Here is a 21615-nt window from a genome sequence, read left to right as displayed (position 1 = left end):
GGTTTATTGTCTTATTAAAGTGTGAGAGATAAATGGTTGAAAGCACTTCTTTATTCAACTTGTTCCTGCAAGAGTTTACAAGACAGTAGTGGGCTTTTAGTGATTTCTGTAGTATCTGTTTATTTTCCTGGGTATCATGAGTGTGCAACATACAGGAATCAGCCATAACATTAAAACCACTATAAAACCATAATATTTAATAATTGTCATATCGTCTATTGTGTTTATTTAAATGTTTGTTCACATATATTAAAAAAACAGTATTTTAGTCAGTCATGCTGTAAAAAAAAATCTACTACAACTGCAACTTCATACATACTGTGTGAACTGCAGTAGGTAAATACAACTATGATTATTTAAAATTGTGGTGTATTTAAAGGTATAAACACCTTTTTATGCTATACTATTATCATTAAGTCAGTGAAATTTAAATTTAAATTGTCTTAAAATGACAATAGTATTGTTTATCGCAATGATTTCTGAGATGATATATCGTCCACAAAAAAAATGCTACTGTGATAGGCCTAGTCATAGCTAGGGTCAAAGTAAAATTTTTCATGGAATTTTCGCGAACACTGAATAAAAAAAATAATTTAAAGAATACACTACTGCAACAAAAGCCAGACAAATGGGTCAGAGCATCTTGAAAACATCAGGCAAGTTCTGTGTGTTATGTTCAGATTATCAAACAAACTTTAATATCAAATAAATATAACTTAAGTAAATACAAGAAGAAGTTTTTAAAGGATGATTTTATTTATTTCAGAAAAAAAAAGATCCAAACCAACCTGGCCCCTATAAATTAGAACCTGTCTGACAACAAAAAATTAAACGCTAAAAGATCTCAAAAAGCAACATATTATCCCACAATCTAAAGAAATTTAAAAATGAGTATATGAGATGAGAAAACAAAGTCATTGACATCTATCAGTCTGGAAAAGGTTACAAGTCTTTTTTAAGACTTTGAAATGACTCCAAAAGGGCATGGACAACTCATTCAGGAGGTCACATAAGAATCCAGAACAACATTTAGAAGAACTGCAGGTCCCACTTGCTTCAGTTAAAGTCACTGTTAAAGATTTAGTAACAAGAAAAAGACTGGTCAAAAATGGTAACCATGGGAGAGTTCAAATGGTTAGAACTGGGGTCTTGGGTTCAATTTCCTATCTGGGTGGAGTTTTCATGTTCTTCCAGTGTCTGCGTGGGTTTCCTCTGGGGACTCTGGTTTCCTCCCACAGTCCAAAAACATAGAGATGAGGTAAATTGGATTCTCTAAATTGCCCAGAAAAACTGAAAACTCTAAATTGATCTGGTCTGTATGTGTAAAGTGTGCGGTATGTATGTAAGATTGTGTGTGTGTAAATGTGTGTATGATTGTGTGCCCAGGTATTAATTAGAACTCTGTCCTGGGTAAATGCTGTAGTGCCTGATGCAGTCCTCCAGGTGGATGGTTGTTTCTGGTTGAGAGTACGCTGTGCGCTATTGGCTGCTGCTTCTCACCGGTGTGTGGATGAGTGCTGAGTATGAATGGTTGTGTGTAAAATGCGTAAATTGTAAAGCGTCTATTTACGTTAAACTTCATTCATTCAGGGTCCCATTAACCAGAAAATCCTAAAGGAGAACGTCAGTTTGTGACCTTAAGCTGAGGCATACTTGGGTTCTGTATCAGGACAATGATCTGAAGCACACCAGCAAGTCAACCACTGAATGGCTTAAAGAGAAAAAACTAAATGAAGGTTTTGGAGTGGCCTAGTCAAAGTCAGGCATTTCATGCTTAAAAAAAACATTCAATGAGGCTGAATTAAAACAATTTTGCAAAGAAGAGTCTCATTGCCAGTTATCGGTAAAGCTTGATTACAGTTTTTCCCGCCAAAAGGGGGCAAAAGCAAGTTTATGCTTGTTTAATGAGCAAATCCTTTGTCACACAGGTTCAGGTTGGTTTGAATACACATATTTTTGTTCAGTTAATAAATGAAACTATCATATAAATACTGCTTTTTATGTTTACTCAAGTTATCCTTGTTTGATAATATGTATGACAAAATAAAGCAAAAACTTTTTTCACAGCACCGTACACAAATCTTTGCTCAGTTTGGGTTTTTGTGAACGTAAAATCGTGCATCGACCTGTCAAAAAGGCTTCTCACAATTCCTGACATGCTTGTGATTCCATGTTTTGTGATAAGTGCAAGCCGTTGTCGCCTCACATTGAAACACATTGGCTGTGTGTCAGATAACCACCATGTAGGTCTGCGCGCTTTCAGCTGAAACAGTGCATGACTGCTGAATTATGGTCAGCGTACGCTCTGAGAGGAGTGCACTAAGTCTGGTGGGAGGGGGTGGGGGGGTGGGGGGGGGTGCTGTGCCAGAAAAGAGGAGATAGTAAGAGAAGGGGATGAGTCAGTGATAAATGGAAAACTTGTTTACATCATGTCCTCGCTTCTGAAGAACATTGTCAACCAGGGGGTATTTGGGGTTTGTGATACAGTATGTGTCTAGTGAGAAAAAGTGAAACGGAGGCATTACTCCATGTTGGGAGACACAGTGAGAGCTCTGTTGAGTGGAGAGGGTTCGGCTGAATGGAGTAAAGTGCGCTGTAAGTGCCAGCACACCACGTCCAAATTCATAGGGAGGAATGTGGACAATCGGTTCTGTCAGTGGCGAAGAGGCAGGCCAAGTAGGTGGCAGACAGACTGCAGGAGAAAAAAAAGGCCTACAGGAACATTATGTGTTTGTGCACACTGGGGATGAGCTATATAATAATATGTAATCATAATAAATAACAGCATAGTTCAGTTCACTTAAAACGTAAATTATTCTTCCAGTTCTTCCTGTATTTCCAAGCTTGCATATCCAGTAGAGAAAGAAAAATGATACTAATAGCTTTCTTAAGCCCTATTTGGAAAGAATTATTTCTCAGGGGGTCCTGGGGTCATTTTCTCATTTTCTCTTTTATGAGGGGTCCTCCAGTAATTTTAGTCCGTCCAGACAGACATCTCTAAGTTTCATCACCTCGTGTTTAATAATAAAATAGCTATTTGTTCACTGCCACTCAACGTAATTTAATTTTAGGCACGCGTTTCGACTGAGATCCACGTAAACACAACAGCGAGTGGAAATGGAGGAGCTACTGAACGCGATGTCATGTCACTGAGAAAGCCTAAAAAAACTCACTGGTCCTCCTGTTTTTTAAATTGCAGTCCGGATACAAGAGTTTTATCACTGAGAAGTGTAAAATATTTTTTTTTTACCAACGTCCACCCTGAGAAACTAATCCCGTCCGGATAGGGCTTAACCCTCCTGTTATGTTCTGGGTCAATTTGACCCGTTTTAAAGTTTGAAGATCTAGGAAAAATAGTTAAAATTATTTTTTCAGTATGAAACTTCTTCTTCTTGCCTTAGTTGGTTTAATTAACATATAATATGAAAATGGTTCATCTCACATATTTGCAACCACCACCTGCAAAAAATTAAACTAAAACAAAATTGCAATGTTATGTTTTAATGTTATATAAAACTTTTGTTTTATATGTTGGTCTTTTAAAAGTAAAAAGTAGTGTAGTACTGTTAGAGGTAAGGAACACCACTGCACTAAATATTGATAGAATAATTAGCAATAGAGTTAGTAATTAAATATTTACACTGCTAGTAAGGGTTTTTTGGGGGGTTTCAGACACCTTTTGGATAATTAAACAAGCACCATTGCTGTTCCTGACAAATGAACATAACAGGAGAGTTAAGTGAAATCAAAGCATGTAATGTTATTGTACAGAAGTGCCTCTGAGATATTCTGAGACAGCAAATATTTTACAGCCGAGTAAAAGCAAAAATGTAGCTGACAAAAACAGGAATGTTAGGAAAAGGCCTCAAGTTAAACCTCTCACTAACTCAGTTATACGGAGTCACATAATTTACTGCTGTTATATGAACCCCCCTCTTAGTGACTGTAATATATCACCATTCTGAAGCATGTACAAGCATATATAACTCACAGTGAGAGCTAGTCAGGCTAAGCTACAGATTCCACACTGTAGGGTTAGTTCTAACATTGTATTACAACTAGGGCTTGTTTATTACGCAATAATGTAGCATGTATATAATGCTGTGTTCCATTTGTTTGAATTTATCAAGGTCATTTTAGTTGGAACGCTCCCATAAGTGGGATATCTTACTTAGAAAGTCGGGAGAAGATTGAAATCCAACTTTATTTTGTTCAATTTTTTTCTGAACATTAATACTGTTCTTAAAACATTCAAACTGTCATGTTTTCTGAATGTTCTTAGAATGTTTTTATTTATCACTTCTGAATGCTCTGGAATCATCGCTGCAACATTTCCATAATGTTTGTATTTGTATAACTGGATGTGTTATGTGAGAAACATTCTAATAACTTTATGAAGCTAACCATGATTATTTCACAGGTTTTCAGAACATTCTGGGAACCTTTTCAAGACGTTGCAGACCTTCTTCTAGCGTTCTCTGATAGCTGGGATGGCTGCACCACACAGCAACAGTAGTAAAACCAACAGTGCTGTACAGTTTGTCATCACATCTTTCTATTTGTGTCTCATTAAATACCATCATACCATCAATATTGTCCAACTTCTATCTGTGGATATAAAATACACCATAATGCATTGTTACCAACTGGTATCACAAACAGGAACTACCTGGGACAATAAAAAATAACCAATTATTTTGGTTAAATTCATTATAAATCACTGGTAAATCGTAGTAAATCCAGTTGTGGTAAATTGTAAAGTCTTTAACTAACAGTTTTATTTATAGTTTATAGTTCTGTTTGTTTTTTTTTTGTTTAAAAAAAAAAGGTTACAAGACATTTATAAGGCTTTGAAATGACTCCAAATGGGCATGGTCAACTCATCCAGGAGGTTACAAAAGAACACAGAACAACATTTAAAGAACTACAGGTCTCATTTGCTCCAGTTAAGGTCAGTGCTAATGATTCAATAATAAGAAAGAGATTGGTCAAAAATGGTAACCATATACTAACAGTTTTTTGAAAATGTTTTGAAATATTATATATTTGTATCTCAGTGCTGAACTGAAATACTGTTCTCTGGTGTGTCATCTCTCATTCTCTTAGAATGTTCATATGTCACATTAAGTATAACTAGGAGAATCCAATAGACTAACATTTAACAAGAAAACAGTTATATAGTTATATGGTCCGATATTAGCAGTATGTCCATTAGAAGACTATTTACATTTACATCATAATAGGCTGCTTATCTTGTCTCTTGGGCTCCTTATTGGCGATGCTGTATCAGCATTAGCCCTGTTATCATTAGATTGATGGGCGATTTCATGATGCCTTGACTGTGTGCAGTGCCAGAGGCAACAAAACAACCCCAAAACATGTTTGAACTTCCACCACCATCTCTTGGTGCCATCTGTCCATGTTTTCCCAGAAGGATTTTGGCTTACTTATGTATATTTTGGCAACAGTTGTGTCCCCCTGGTTTTCCTGCCATAGCATTTCATTTTATTCTAACGTCGGTGGATAGTTTGTGCTGACACTGATGCACCCTGAGCCCGCAGGACAGCTTGAATTTCTTTGGAACTTAATTGGCACTGCTTACCCCCCATCTAGACTATTCTGTGTTTCAACATTTTATCAATTTTTCTATTCTGTCCACGTCTAGGGAGGTTAGCTGGGTTAGCTTGGTTGTAAACTTTCTGATTATGTTTGGCGATATTCTATTCTATGCACAGTTCTCTTTTTTTCTGTTTTCCATGATTAGTGTAAAACACACAGACGACACACAATGCAAAGATTGAGTCAACTTCTTTCCCTTTTATTTGGTTTCAGGTGTGATTTTTTTATATTGTCCACATCTGTAGCCTGCCACAGGTGAGTTTAAATGAGAATTCAATTTTAAATGCTTGAAACAAAGTTATTTACCCACAATTAAAAAAAAAAAGTAGCCAAGAATTTTGTCCAGCCCATTTTTTGGAGTTTTGTTGTGGTTCCAATACACACAAAGTAAATAAACACGTGTATTACAAAACATTTTCTGTGAGAAATACTTTAAATTTATTTTCCCATTTTATTTGTCTTTTTACCTTTTTTATTTCATTTATTTTGTCCTTTTGTTTATTCTATCTTCTGTTTTACCTTTTATTTTATTGTTATCATTTACTTTCTTTGTAATATTTGTGTTATTTTACCTACTTATTTTTTTCAGCCCTCTATTTTTCTTCATTTGTGTTTGTTAATCTAATTATATAGCTCTTTATTTTACTGCTTTACATTTTAGACTGTCCACTTATCCTTTTATTCTGAATGATGTTATTTCTTCTTAATAAAATATCCTATATTTTTTTATCTAATGTTGCCATTTAATTTTTATTGTTTTGTTTATGACACTCCTTATTTTAGCTAACCTGATTAAATAATTTATTTTAATTTGTATAAAAAACAAGTATTGTAAATGCTTGGCTGCATTGAATATGAGAGCTATCCTCAATTTATTATCGAGTAAAAATAAAGGTTGATTGATTCATTTTCTGGAAATAAAATGTGGGGATGCCGACACTCCTGGCCATGACTGTGTGATGTATATTAAAAATCTCTCCAAGGATGGGTGTACATTGCTTATCCTTAGAGCATGTGTGTGTGTTTTCGTGTATGTGTGTGTGTGAGCATGCCTGTAAAGGTCACTGAAACCCAGTTCCTCGCCCACTGCAGGTGGCGTCCGTATAGAATATTGTTTTCTTTTGTTATAAGAGCTTCAGAATGCTATAGAAACATGTGATATGGTAATTACATTAGCTCCGGTCAGCGGGGGCAGTCATGACCCCCTTACTTCTTCCCAGTCAGGTGACAGCAGACCTGGGTAACACACACACACACACACACACACCACTGAACCCTAACAAAACAACAGCTGCTAAAGAGCTATTGAAAATCTTCTACATGTTTTAGGAGCTGAAAATATTGGTTGGGCTTGTATGCATGTTCTTGATTGGTGCATTGAGCATCCAATAATAAATACTGTGGCCAAAATGTACTGAAATTCATCTGTAAACTTTTGACCAATTCAACCAATATCCACTCAGGATACCATAACAGTCACTTAGCAATTACCTATAAAACCATGGCAATTACATAGCAACACCATAGCAACCACCATGAAACCACTCAGCGGCTATTAATCAATGTAGATACCATAGCAATCACATACTGTAGAAACTATACAAAGCTATATCTGATATACCATAGCAATATCTAGGAACCACCTAGCGATCCCATAGCAACCACATAACAGTGGTTCTGAACAGCAATCAAACTCAGTTTCAGCAGAAACTGCACTCAATGCTAAAACATGTTATACAAAGTGTTTCAGACTGAACTGGCAATACATGCCAGCCAGTCAGAGCAGACATCATTTACATGGCTGTATTTGAAAAGAATTGAAAAATAAGTAAACAGATAACTATTAATTATATAGATAATTATATTCATCACAACAATATTCCGTGATTAACCTCAACCGCACTTTTTCTTCTTAAGACACACACTTTTTATAGATTAAATAAGTGTAAATAAAATAAGGAATTTACAAAATGTAAAATGCAATTATATTTATAATTGTCAATTAAAATACTAGTATGTTTGAGGGGAGTAAAAAAAAATAACAATGTAGCTCGCTGTAATAAAGAATGCCTAACTAATCAGATACTAGATAGAGGAAACTTTTTTTAAGCTTATTGTAAACATCTTAGCTTGGTTGTAAAGATATCCGAATTAGAATTTAATTTGCTGAGTATAAAAGCGTGTTTTTACATCTGTAGTTTGTTTCTACGGTCCAGATCAGTTTATGAGTCTGGTTTGGTTTCACACAGGCATAAACCTAAACATACCAATAAGGCGCACCAATAAACCACGTGAGCACAGTGTCTCCTCTGATTGGTCAGAGTTGTCTGGAGTGGGAGCAAAAAAAGCAAATAAAACGAGAAGATTCTGTGATCCAGCACCTATATATATATATATGTGCAGTGTGAAGCTGCTTTAACACAGAACGCTGAAAATTTGCAAGTGTGAGCAGTGAACGCTGCACATACTGCTTGTGTAAACAGCATGGAGCAGCAGAGACAGCATTTGTTCATAGCAGTATATTATCTGGCTAATATATCAGATTTAACTGTGCCTAATCAGCAGTTTAGCTTAATTAAAAAGAATTATATTTAATAGATGGGTCAGATGCAGACCAGATCACGATCTCACCACAATCAAAAGTCTCTAGGAAAAAAAACTTGCATTGAGAGGGGGCGGAGCATATTACATCGGAAGTTGGGGTCAAACTTGGGAGCTAAACTAATTGCGTAGAAAAATTAATAAATAAATAACACTTACTGATTCCAAGTAAATTTTATTAAATAAACCTTTATGAATGTAGTGGCAGAACTTGTATATTTCTTTCACTTGAATATACTAGTTGATAATTGATTTACATATTAAATATATTAAATGTTAAATAGTTTAGTAATAAAATGTCTCTACGACCAAAAAAAATCATATTTTAGTTTTGTGCCAATATTAAAAGCAAAAAATAAATAATTCGTTTGTTGCTTAAAATATGTATAATTTTACTCCTGGTGTGTCTGACAGGTGATTTGAAACTCTTTCAAGTTACTAATTTGTGTTTTTATATTAGTGTTAAGGCATTTATTAGGCTTTAATGGTCATCTCTTTCTCCAAAGCTCATATAATGATAGAGAACTTCAAATAAAATCAGAAAAATGCCTTGGAAAATAGCTGACAGCAGTCATTATTGGTGTTCCGTCATGCGGTACTAGCGAGCCTACATATAATACAATGTACATATAATATAATCCTTCAGATCTACATCTCAAAAGCAATAACTGCTTTGGTCACACAGTATAAATGCATCGTTCTTCATGGTATTTTAACACCCTGCCTGTGGATCATTATTGTGGCTGAAGACTCTCCTGCAGTGTAGAATTCCCTAAGTGGCCCCTGAGGATACTGAGCTCTCGCTGTGATCTTCGCAGCATGATTCTGTCAGAACCATAGACAAGACCTGCGTGAAGGAGATATGCATGCATAGACAAGCCTTTCACTGAGAAATCCCCAAAACAATGTTTCTCACTTTGCAGTCCTTTCAGAACATGGTTCAATATATACAGCAGGGATGGGCAACTGGCGGCCCGGGGGCCGCACACGGCCCTTGTCATCACTCAGTGCGGCCCGCGAATAGATCAAAAATAATTTCATAATTTCATAATTAAAAAAAAACAAAAAAAAAAAACGTAATTCTACTTTTGACCGCTAGAGGGCGCTGCCAAACAACCACGAAAATTGACATTGACATCCAGTCCATTGTGAGCCAGCAGGCCAAACCACAGCTCTCTCATTAGCTTCAATAAATGTTGGGCCTCTGTGGTCTAGTTTTCTGCTATTATTGAATGAGCTATTTGCAATCAGTTTTTAAATCTTTTTTGTTCTTCGTTATAAATGAGTTCAAATGCCTTTTGCACTTTTATAAGCAAATGTTTTGTCCTTGTTGCTTATGAAGGACTTGTTATAATGAACTTATTTTACACAGAGGAACTACTGTATTTGCAATCAGTTTTTTAAGCAAACTTTTTGTTCTTTGATATGAAGGACTTCCTTTTTGCACTTTTTTTAAGCAAACGGTTTGTCTTTTGCCGTATTAAAATGCATTAATATGCAGAAAATAGTTGTTGATAAATGTTGGTGCTGTAAACATACAGATATAAATTCATATAAAATTTGTTCTTATTGAAAATCATTTGTAGCGTTTTTCATATTCAATTATTTGAAGTGCGAGGTCATGTGGCCCTCCAATGGTCATGCTGAAAAAAATGTGGCCCTCTCCATCATGGAAGTTGCCCATCCCTGATATACAGGATATGATATGAAAGGCAAGATATGTTTTTTGTTTTGTTTTGTTTTAAAGAAATACAGTGTTCTCATATACCAGCTCTGCAGCACTGTTGACACCTCTGTTATAGGCAAGATATGCAAATACTGCCATCCCAGAAATCAAAGTCTGTAATGCTATTATAAAAGCTCTGCAGTGTACGCATTACACTGTTGGGGAAACTTTAAAATCCCTTTATTTAAAACACAAAATAACAAACCCAGTTTGATGCAAATCTCAGCGTTTAGTTACTGTATGTCTCAGGTAGATATGTAAAGTAAATGGTTACAGGTGTGGTCTGTGGTCTTTTGGATAGTGTACCCCTTGGTGAGAGAACATTGATTGCTTTTCCCTTGCGCAGTTTCCTTTCTCTGTCTGCCAATCGCGTTAAGGAAATTCAAAATACGTCACCTCCCGTCATGTCATAAAACACTATTTAAGTATCACTAACAATGTTATTAATCTGTTCGTAAAAAACTGTGAAGCTCGCACCGCATTTTCATAGCGTGACGGCTGTTTTTCTCTATTTTTTAAGTTGTACACTACTTAGGGAGCATAATTTTAAGTGAACAAGGATGTCACCATGTTTTCTTGACATAATCAGAATATGGATGACCAAAGGACAAATTCGATGTCATGATTCACCCCTGGGGGCTGCTGAATCCCGTAGGCAAAGACGCGCTCCACACAAATAAATAAGCCCAGCGATTCGAAACAACGCATTATTGCACACATTATCAGCCACCAATATCAGGTTAAGAGTTGTTATTATTCAAATAAAAGCTTAAGTGTATATATTTTGCAGTTAATAAGCTGAATGTAAGGTGGTCGAAAACAGGGGACCCTTGTAATTCCGGAGGTCTCGCCACTGGGGGGCATCGAAGTAAACAAAACCTTAATTCTTAAAAATAAAAACATTTTCTTTTAAAGTCAAACTAGTGCTGGACTTTAATCTTCACAGATTTTTGGGTGAGTAAAGCACTTCCGTTTATTTACAGTAAGCTTAGATTTTCTTTATTTTGACTGAAATGGCTAAAATAAGAAACCACCACGCTATCATTGGACTGAAAAAAAAAAAAAACGCAGTGGATGACACCACTCCCTGCTTATGAGCTACCACATCATGTGGGAGACTGGGGTTCTCAAAAAGGTACTAGAGCCTTCTTTCTATTGCACAGTTTCGCTAATAAACGTATTCTGTAACCACTTACATTCTACATCGTCATTACATTCACATATTCAGTACAAAGTTTTATTCCATTCCAACATCTTCTATTCAGTGTGCTATTGTTTTATCAGTCTTTTCATGTATCATTCATCCATACACACAGGGTCCTATTGATCAAATCCAAAAGAAAATATGCCATTACAGTTTCCTTTCACGGTTTAATGTTCAATATGAATCTTCTTCGGATGTTTCTCAGAAAACTAAACATTCTGGACATTCGCTCAACTTTTTCCAAGAATATGTCGCCTCAAAAACTCTAAGCTTAAGTGTAAATCAGTCAAAGCCAAAGCGCTCCTGCCCTTAGTCCTCGATTCACAATGAGTCTGTTCATGCGAGTGAGCATAGCCTCTGGCCTAGGTGGAGACTAGCCTCTCAACAACTCAACAAGCGTTAAGTGGATGCTCATCGTTTAGTGCCTATTGTGCTTAGCTCTGAGTTTGCCAAGACTTTTTTTTTTTGAAAATTCCCTTAATCCCAGATCACCACAAAGGGTTTTGCCCTCGATCCACCCAAGTAATCCCAATGCAGGTATTACTTAGGGCTAAATCCCGCCAAATACTGTGGGTGGGAGAATTATCTAGTGTGGACTGGATGGCCTCTCCTACAGAGATAATGCTGAGGAAAAAATGGGCTGTGTGGGATGTGGTATCAACTATATGGTTTAATGTCTAGACCAGGGGTGTCCAAACTTTTTTTGTTGGGGGCCAGAAGGAGAAATATATTTGAAGTCACGGGCCACAGACTCTATAATAAAACAAATAATGAAATATACCACTTTAAATAATACATTTTCCTGATTATTTCATTTACACACCATTTTACTTGACTTTTTCAAATTGATGTTTCATTTCATGATGTCTCTTAATATTAAACTCCTTAATTACGGCAACTTATAGACTCTTTTGCCCTTTTTCTACACTAAAACCGAGCACCCTCTCCGCTTTTAGACTCTTTGGCCCGTTTCTCTGCGCTAGAAATGCGCACCATCTCCGCTTTTAGACTCTTTGGCCCGTTTTTCTGCTCTAGAAATGCGCACTCTCTCCGCTTTTAGACTCTTTGGCCCGTTTTTCTGCGCTAGAAATGCGCATCCTCTCCGCTTTTAGACTCTTTTGCCCGTTTCTGACACCTAGCGTTTAAACTTTGAATCTCATATTATAAAAACCTGCTTAACAGCGGGCCAACTTTCATTCTATTTCTAAAATACCTCAGTTTGGACACCCCTGGTCTAGACATATGCTCCTTCATTGATTATTCTAAAATCAAGAGTATTAAAGAAAGAGTATACCCTGCTTCTGTTGAAGTAAAAGGCTTTCTAGACTTTGAAGCACTGTAGTGATGATTCCATCGCACTTAGTGACAACAGCATTAGATTAAACATGAGATTAAACTTAACCCCAACTCCCAGCTCATCCCAAAATACTGAGTGGAGCACCATCAGCATCATTCAAGCGAACACAATTCCACTGCTCTACAGCTCAATGCAAAGAAAAGAGGATCCAATCAGGATGGAGCACACCTGGTTCTAAATCTTGTTCAACTATTTGGTGTCAGCATTCAAACACAGGCAAACCAAACCTGTGTTTGGTGACCCGTGCATGAAGATGAAGCACTAATTGTTTTAATCTCTTTACCCGAGGCAAAAATTCCTTGTGTTAACAGATTTATCTTAGACTTCTGCCACTGTCTCATTTATTTTTAGAAATACCAAAGATAAAATAAACCATTACTGGTTAAAGGGTGCAAAGAGGTCCAGCTTTCTAATGCGCTGCCACTATGATTGGGAGATTGCTAATTCGAATCCCGGTCATGCAGCTTGCCATCAGCTGCTGGAGGCCTGGGCTACCCACCCAGAGAGAGCCCACATGTATTCAAACTACACAACTAGTTAGTAATTCGGTTGTTGTGGCTTCCACACTACATTACTTATTGGCGACATCGGGGCATGAATTACACGATTTTTCATTTTGGCAGACTGCCAACATATCTGATTGCCCTGAGAGAGCACAATTGGCCTTGCTCTATCTGAGTGGGTAGATGGTGCTCTTTCCTCTCATCACTCCAAAGGGTGATGTCGATCAGCACAAGGCGTCTGTGAGCTGATGTATCAGAACCGAGTTGCTGCGCTTTCCTCCGAGTGCGCTGTGATGCTACTCAGCAATGCTGCATCAGTAGCAGGTCGAAAAGAGGCGGTAGCTGATTTCATATTTGTCATGTGAAAGGAGACGTGCTAGTTTTCAATTTCCTTTTGTTGTGGCTTTACTAGTAATAGTGATAGGGGGATAAACAGCTGAGTAGCATATAAAATAAAAAAACGTTCACTGGTTTCAAACTCTTTAAAAGCTTTTAGTTTTACCGATTTTTTACACAATTTGTTCTCAGGGTAAAGCACAGCACTCCAGTTCTGATACATCAGCTACCAGATGCCTGTGTTAAATAACATTATACTAGGAGTGATACACAGAGAGAGAGAGGATGGAGCGCCATCCACCCAAACAGAGAGAGCAAGGCCAGTTGTCTGCTGAACCACTCAGAGCCCCGAAAACAGCCTTTTTATTGCATTTCGATTAAATCAATGCAGTTTAATTACACACCCACATGCTTGTACACCTACTCAATTATTCATGCACTTTGCCTAATCAGGTAATTGTGTAGCAGCAGTGCACTGCATCATAATTATGGAGATATGAGCAAGGAGATTCATGCGATGTTCACAATAACCAACAAATAAAACGGGGCAACATTTGCAGCAATTTGGCTGGTTTACAAAAGGATGTCCATCAAAACTGATTTGGGATTGTATTATGTAACATAAAATCGCTGTAAAAACACTGTATAACAATGCTTCAGTGCTTACTAATACCTGGTTCAAACTACACAACTAGTTAGCCATTCGGTTGTTGTGGCTTTCACACTACATTAATTATTGGCAACATCAGAGCATTAATTACACAATTTTTTATCTTGGCAGGCTGCCAACTCATCTGGTTGCTCTCCAAAAACATTTTTTGTGATGAGAAGAGGCGAGAACTAAATGCACACAATAGCTAGCGATACCATAAAGAAGATACGTTGGTTGGACATGTGGTTCTCTCTCTAAGAGATTCCATTGGCTGGTCTAGATATTAAACCTGCTAGATATTTGCTGGGCGTCTTTAATCATCGAGATGTGATCATCATCAATAGTTTTTTAACAGTTTCAAATCAATTTTTAAATTGTGGTATCTATTTCTTTATTGTGTTTTATTTATTTGTATTTGCAATTTGGAAATGTATGTTGTAAATTAAAAAAATATATAATTTATCTACACAAGAAAACTAATTGTTCATTCATTTTTAATTGAAATGTCTTGTTTTCTCTTGTGTCTTTTTAATTGCTCTTTAAACAAGCAAAAATGATTTATCCGATTACTCGATTAATCGTATCGATTTTTCGGTACCACTTCAAAATAAGACTACCTTTATAAAGGGTTTATAAATGGTTTACAATTAGTTTATTAATGGTTACTAATTAGGTCGTAAATGCCATAAAAATCATTAATAATCAGTTATAACACATGCGTAGAAAGGGCAACAATGACCTGTTGTTTGCCAAATAGTGAACCCACAGACATCTATATTGTTGCCTTTCTTACGTATGTGTTATAACTGATTATTGATGATTTTTAAGGCATTTACAACCTAATTAGTAACCATTAATAAACTAATTGTTAACCATTTATAAACCCTTTATAAAGGTAGTCTTATTTTAAAGTGGTACCGATTTTTCAGTAGAGTACTCGATTAAAAAAATAATCGATAGCTGCATAGGTTTTTGACAAAGATCCACAAAAACATTTTGGAGACTAAAAAAACTGAGCTAAAATTGTGCCATCTGCAGAAGACACTGCGGACCTTCTCCTTGAAGCGCTTATACTGATTGATCATCAATATGCCACTCATAGAATGAGATAAATGTCATTTCAAGCTTGCTATTGTCATAATAAAACCTCAAGTCATTAAAAATCTGTCAGTTGATCTAGATGTTACACGAGCTTGATTTTAAAACTGAAAAAAAAAACCTTCTTTACAATAGACAGCTGACACCAGTCACACTACATAAATCTCAATGCAGCTTTATGTCAGTTAAATGACGAGTGCATTACATATAGAAACCATATAGCCTTAAGAAAAGTGTAACCCAGTAACATTTATCCTCTCTCTCTCCTCCCCATGCTCTCATCCATCACGGCCTTGTCTTCGTGTGCGGCTGTAGTCCGCGGGATGAAACTGCCGGGGCGGCGAGAAGAGCATATCAAAGGAGAGAGCGGTTTGCAAACCACATCAAAATCAACCCTCCATTACCCACCAGGGTCTGCTGTCTGTGTACAAAGCTGCGGAAAGCTAGCTCTCAGCAGGGTGCTGGAGGATTTCTGGATTTGCCAATTACACATTGCCTGTCAAGGTGGGTCACAGGGAAGGGGGCCTGACCCATTTCTGTGTGCAGAGCTGTAGCGGCCTGAATAGACATGCTTTACAAGACAAAACCAGGACCACTGCGCTCACTGACCTCCACTTTCTCCTCAGCCTGACAAGAGCCAAGGCTCTTCACAATGCTGCTGTTTCTGCTTCACAGCTATGCAGGTTAACACACTGAGTTATGCATGGTAAAGGGTTTATAACATACCCAACTCAATTCTCTTCATTTCTTAAATAATCACACTGCAAAAAAAAAAAAAACATTAAATATCTCAAAGCATCAAGAATTTATTTACTTGTCTTTCTAAGCATTTTAAGTGTAAGTCAACTCACTCAGTTCTCTTCATTTTTTAATTAAAATTCACTGCAAAAAAAATATTATTAGCAAGGTAAATGGTCTAATTTCAATGCAATAAACATCTATATTTTTTCTTTTAGGAATTTTCTGTCTTATTATGTATTGTAAACGTAAGATTGTTTTTCTTGTTTCTTGTAAAAATAAGCTAAAAGTCACTAGTCAAGTTATTCTGATACTTGTATACAAATTGAACCCACAAAATAAGAGATTTTTGCTTGATTTAAGGCTCATTTCAGTCATCTCTTACTTTACTCATTTTAAGACTTTGTGATTGCTAATTTTACGAAATCTTACTAAAAAGATTTGTTTTTGCAGTGTACAAGGAATTAATGCAGCAATTAAACTTTTACTAGTTTCTAGGGATGCAACAGTACAGGCCACGATATCGGTTCGGTTTCGATATATCAATATTAGAGCTTAGATTCTCTGCCTGACCCCAAAAAATAGTCTGTGACATAGGCATCTGTTTTTAATGCTATTTAATGCTTTTATTTTATATAAATCTCTGGCGTAATAATCACAATAAAACCAAGTAACCAATTATTATCGTTAACGAAAATGAAAGAAATAACGAAAACTGAAAGTAAGAAAACATTTTCGTTAACTGAAGCGGTAATAAAAGAAAAAAGGTAACTAACTGGAACTGTTTTGAGAGTTTAGAAAACTAACTAAAACGAACTGAAATTACTGATAGAATACCCTTCGTTTTTTTGTTTTGGTAATTTATTTATAAGCTCTGTTTCCACTCCAGCAGTTTTACAGCGAACGGAGAGCCAGATTCTGCGGGGAGTCGGATTCGGCACAACAGCGGCAGTGCAGTGGCACCTCGCGGTCCGTGTGGCTTCTTTATAGCTTTCGTGCTAGCCGCAAAATAACGACAGAAAACTGGTGAAACCTGTAGAGTTTATTGAGTTTTTGAGTTTGTTTATGTGTCTCTCAGATTGATCTATCTGATATGATGTGTAAAAACTAATAAAAACTAACAAACCCACCGTTAAAAACTAATTAAAACTAACTGAATTGGAGGAGAAAAAGTGAAAACAAAATAAAATTAAACTATTAACTATTAAACTATTATTGCCTTGAGTAACAAATCAAACTGTTTAAAAAATTTACCACTTAGAATGTTATAATCACGCAGATCTGGGCACATGTGAGCTTGTCCGAGCTGTACTTGCAGCGCTGTGTTTAGCTGTTTTTATTAAATAATAGGTCTGCACTCCTTCAGTGTTGCAGTGTTACTTAACATCATTCTGAACAGATTTCCCTCATTCAAATGGCCTGAAAACAGCCAGTTTATAGGGGGGGTCGGGCACGGGATCATAATGACAGTTTATGGGTCGGGTTGGGTTTTTCGTTCGCTCTGTTAGTGCGCGCACCGAAATACCTCGGTCCATCCGAGTGTATCGAACTGAACAGGCTGAACCGATACCAATACCGATACGAGAAACGTTGCATCCATAATAGTTTCAAACATTTACCAGATTTTCTAGACTTTTTTCACAGAGGAAAGCACAGCACCTCAGCTTGGATACCTCAGGTTGTAAGGAGCAGTAAAGCCACTCCACTGAAGTGCAGCATTGTAAGAGTGAGTCTTCAGTGAAGTGTCTCCAGCATATAAGCTGGGTGCAGCAGCATTAGCATTAGCCGCTATCCGCAGTGCTACTCTGGGTAATCGAAACACTCAGGGTTCTTCAGTCTAGCGCTATCGAGCGGCATTTACATTAGCAATTAATGCTAATGCTGCTGCACCCAGTATTAGTGCTGGAGAATCTTCAATGAAAACTCACCCTTAGACAAAAAATATAGAAAATCTAAGCTTAAATAAATGGCGCTTTACTCAACCAAATAAATGTTTTTTTAGGAGAGCAATCTGTGTAGATTAACATCCAGTGCTCGTTTGACTTTGAAAGAAAATGTTTTTTTTTAAGAATTTCAGTTTTGTAATACAAACTCTATCTCTCCACATCCTCACAACTGATGCTCTCAAACACATTAAGAGGCAAGACATTGAAATATGACTCACTTAAGTAATTGACAAGTTGAAAACCATTCAAGGTGACTACCTCATAAAGCTGACTGAGTGAACTTACCGGCCAGAACAACTCAATAAAATGAGTTCAGAGAACTTCAACCTGAAAACTATGATGTGACTGAGTTACGTTTGGCCAATAATAGACTTTGAAGAATCTAAAATATAAAAACAAATTCAGGTTTGTTTAACACTTTTTTTGTTTACTAAATCATTCCAAATGTTTTGCTCCATTGATCAGTTGACTACAGTATTAATCTACAAAGCATGTATTAGAATATAAGATATGATATATATATATATATATAAATTGTCACCATTACATTGTATATCAACATAATAAAAAATCCATACATTTAAAAAAATACATTCATAAAACCAAAACAAAGACTCATTACATTTTCCTTTTAAAACACATTTTTACAAAGCGCTTTAAAAAATGTTTTCCTTTCCCCATGTAAAAACAATAAATAAAATAACAAGAGAACTTGTTTTTACAGCTGACAAAAGTGAGGCCTAACAATCAACCCATATTTGAATCTAATACTTGCCTAAGTTAAGGTAGCTTTGGGCAACAGACAACACAAAGATGGTAAATAAGGGAGAGGCCACACCCAACATGCAAATATATGGTGCCAGGAGCATTATGGGAAAGCTGTATGAACCAACAGTAAAGAAAGAGCATTGACAGACACGTGTAGTATAACTAAAAGTTGGTTGATTTTTTTTGTTTTGTTTTGTTTGTTAATATTGTCTCAACAAACAAGTTTTCAGGATGAAGTTCTCTGAACACATTTTATTGAGTTGTTCTGGCTGGTAAGTTCTCTCAACCTGATAATATAAGTTCTTCTGACTAAAACACAAAATCACTTTTTGGAGTGTATGTATTCTTTATGTATTACTATGTTCCTGTGAATCCGGTTGGTTGGCTTGATGCAAATATACTCTTCTGTGTAACAGATGTTTGATGACTTTTTACATAGTACACTGGGTTTATTCAGTTACGTTACCTCGTCTTGCCATATACTTTCAATTAGTTGAGTCTAGATAAAACATTACATTTGACAGTGTTTATGCTTTTATTTTGGCAGTTTGCTAAATAAGTTATTACCCTTGCAGAAACAGGATGTACAGGCATGTATTTCTTTATATGGGATATACAAATATATTATTTCATTTTAAAATGGATTTCAAACAATTGCAGTTCAGAAAATAACAAAATAAGGGGAAAACATGTTTTAACCATTTTTAAATGCATTTTAAATAGCAATATTTATTTTGTTTGTAGGTATGAGGAACAGGTCTGTATGTGAGACTTAATGAAGGCTAAAACAACACTTATAAATGTATAGCTTGGAAATACAAAATGTAATAATATATTTTCTCACCTTTTATTGAATTAAACTTGAATAAAATGTATTACCTGAGGTTGGTTTCTGGTGTGGACTCTCTGCAGTTTTCTGTGGAGTTCTGGAAGTGGAAGCAGGTTCGTCTCTGAGTTGTTTATATTTTTGTCACCCGTATTCCGACAAGCCCCGCCCTTACGTGCTAGGATTGGCTAATCTGGCGGTTTGTGGGAATGAAAGAACCAATCGTAGAGCGGGGTTAACGGTGGGGCGCGAGTGTTTTTAAAAAGCACGCGGTGAAGGCGTGACACAAACCTTCCTGCTCAGTGGCTTTCCAGCCTGTGTGTGTTTGTGTGTGTGTGTGTGTGTGTGTGTGTGTTATATATGTGTATTTTAGATGTGTTTAGGTAAACATAGAGACGAGGATTTAGCAAGGGTTTCAAAAGCATCCACATTCATTACTCAGGTAGGAGTATATTGGGTTTAATAGGGGTTAAAATACTTCAGTTAAAGCAACGGTTTGCCTCCAAGCAGAAGTGTTTGTCCAGGCTAAAATCATGTACTGTGAACTATAGGCAATAAGTGCTAGCTGCAGATAACTCATGGTGAAATCATTAATATGCCACTCATGCAATGAGATACATGCATTTTTAACCATGATATGTCAACCAAATATCATTTTATATCTAAAAAAAAGGAACCGGGGAAAAATAGAGATTTTTTGTTAAATGTGACAATTTTGTTTGAAACAAATTAAATATCAGCTTAACAATTCAACATTAATGTGCACACTTCGAAAAATTAGGATATAGCAATAATAGGTAACCTAAAAGTTTTCCGAAAACACTGGCAATGTTTGGAGGTTAAAAGTAGAGGTCTGCACTCTAGCAGGACCCGTCAGAACATCTTGCGGCGTGGGATAGCATTTATTTGTTATTTGCAGGGGCGGGAGTTTAATCAGTCCAGGTGATGCAGGAGCAGGACCACACATACATGCAGAAAAATCCCGCAAGTTACACTGAAAAAAGAGAATTGTTGAACCAACTTTTATAAATTGCTTCAATTGGTAACACATAATTGAATTAAGTTTTTCTAAATTAAGTTAACAAGTTGAACGAACACAGTTATGTTAAGTCAGCTCAACCTAATTATCTGATTGTTTTCAAGTTAACTGTTTGCATTAATGCAACTTAAATGTAAAGCAAGCCAACTTAAATCATGAATAACTTAAATGGTTTGAGCTGAAATAAGACACTGAACTAAGTACACTACTTAAGGGAATTAAGTTAACTGTACTTAATTTATGTTGACATTACTTACAGATCTCCTTTACATCTGGACCTTTAATTCAGTTTCCAATCCAGGATGTTGTAATATTTGGTAGGTAAAATTTTAGCAAGAACAAAATCCAGGACCGTAATCTGGACTAAAAGTTCGGATTTTAAAACATGACCAGAACTAGGAAACACATCTTACTGACATGAGACTTAAAGTAACATGTAACAGATATTATCAGAACTTTCAGTAAGTGACTGCTGTTACATTCAGCAAACATATGTTCACTCACTGCAGTAGATATAGGGGGTACCTTGCTCTTACAGCCTTCAACACTGAGGCCAGGCAGCTGTACTACCTTATTTACTAAAACAGAACACATAAGGGAAGGTAGCCTGGGGCTATAGCTGCTCATGGATGGTGAGTAAAGTTGGGGGGGGGCGACACCCAGTATGCAAATAAACAGGTGCAGGAGCCAATAGAAAAGATGTTTTACTCATTAATGCTGTACTACACAAACATAAGACACACCCTTTAAGATTGCCATATGTTACTAAAATGAATCACTGCGGTCAGTGTAACTCAACTGAATCAATCCACCTTAACTCAAATTATGCCCAAAAGTTGTTCATATACAATTGATCTGAGTGTGAATCTCAAATAATTATTTTGAGATTTATTTTATTCTGTTTAGTGTTCCTACATTTCTGTGGTATTTAAGTTACAATAACTTAATTTATTCAAGTAGTAAAGAAGTTAGATTTGACCTTGTTCTCATTCAAAATATTGCATTAATTTAACTACTACTCAAATACACTTTTTACAGTGTAATAAATAGTCTAGAAAATTATAATAATCCTGCAGTGATTTCCATGCAGAGTGAACAGCAGTGAATATATGCAGTGAATGCATATATTAATTCATTTAATTGAATTAAATTGTATATATTTGTTTATTTCTGAATCAATCTCTTAATTCAGTGTACAGTCC

At 36.2% G+C, this 21615-nt stretch overlaps 1 protein-coding gene across 1 annotated transcript in view; it reads right to left on the bottom strand.

The window, feature by feature from the left end:
• Positions 1 to 19505, bottom strand: part of chl1a (cell adhesion molecule L1-like a) — a 148987-nt gene extending 129482 nt beyond the window's left edge. The window contains exon 1 of the mRNA XM_049462757.1: positions 19428 to 19505. The gene's annotated coding sequence lies outside the window, so the exon portion shown is untranslated. The remainder of the gene's footprint in view (positions 1 to 19427) is intronic.
• Positions 19506 to 21615: the final 2110 nt, after the last annotated feature.

The sequence above is a fragment of the Astyanax mexicanus genome, chromosome 13 (genome assembly GCF_023375975.1).
Source record: "Astyanax mexicanus isolate ESR-SI-001 chromosome 13, AstMex3_surface, whole genome shotgun sequence".
Classification (NCBI taxonomy): Eukaryota; Metazoa; Chordata; class Actinopteri; order Characiformes; family Acestrorhamphidae; genus Astyanax; species Astyanax mexicanus.
Note: the sequence above shows the minus strand (reverse complement) of the source record. Positions and strands in the feature narration are given on the sequence as shown.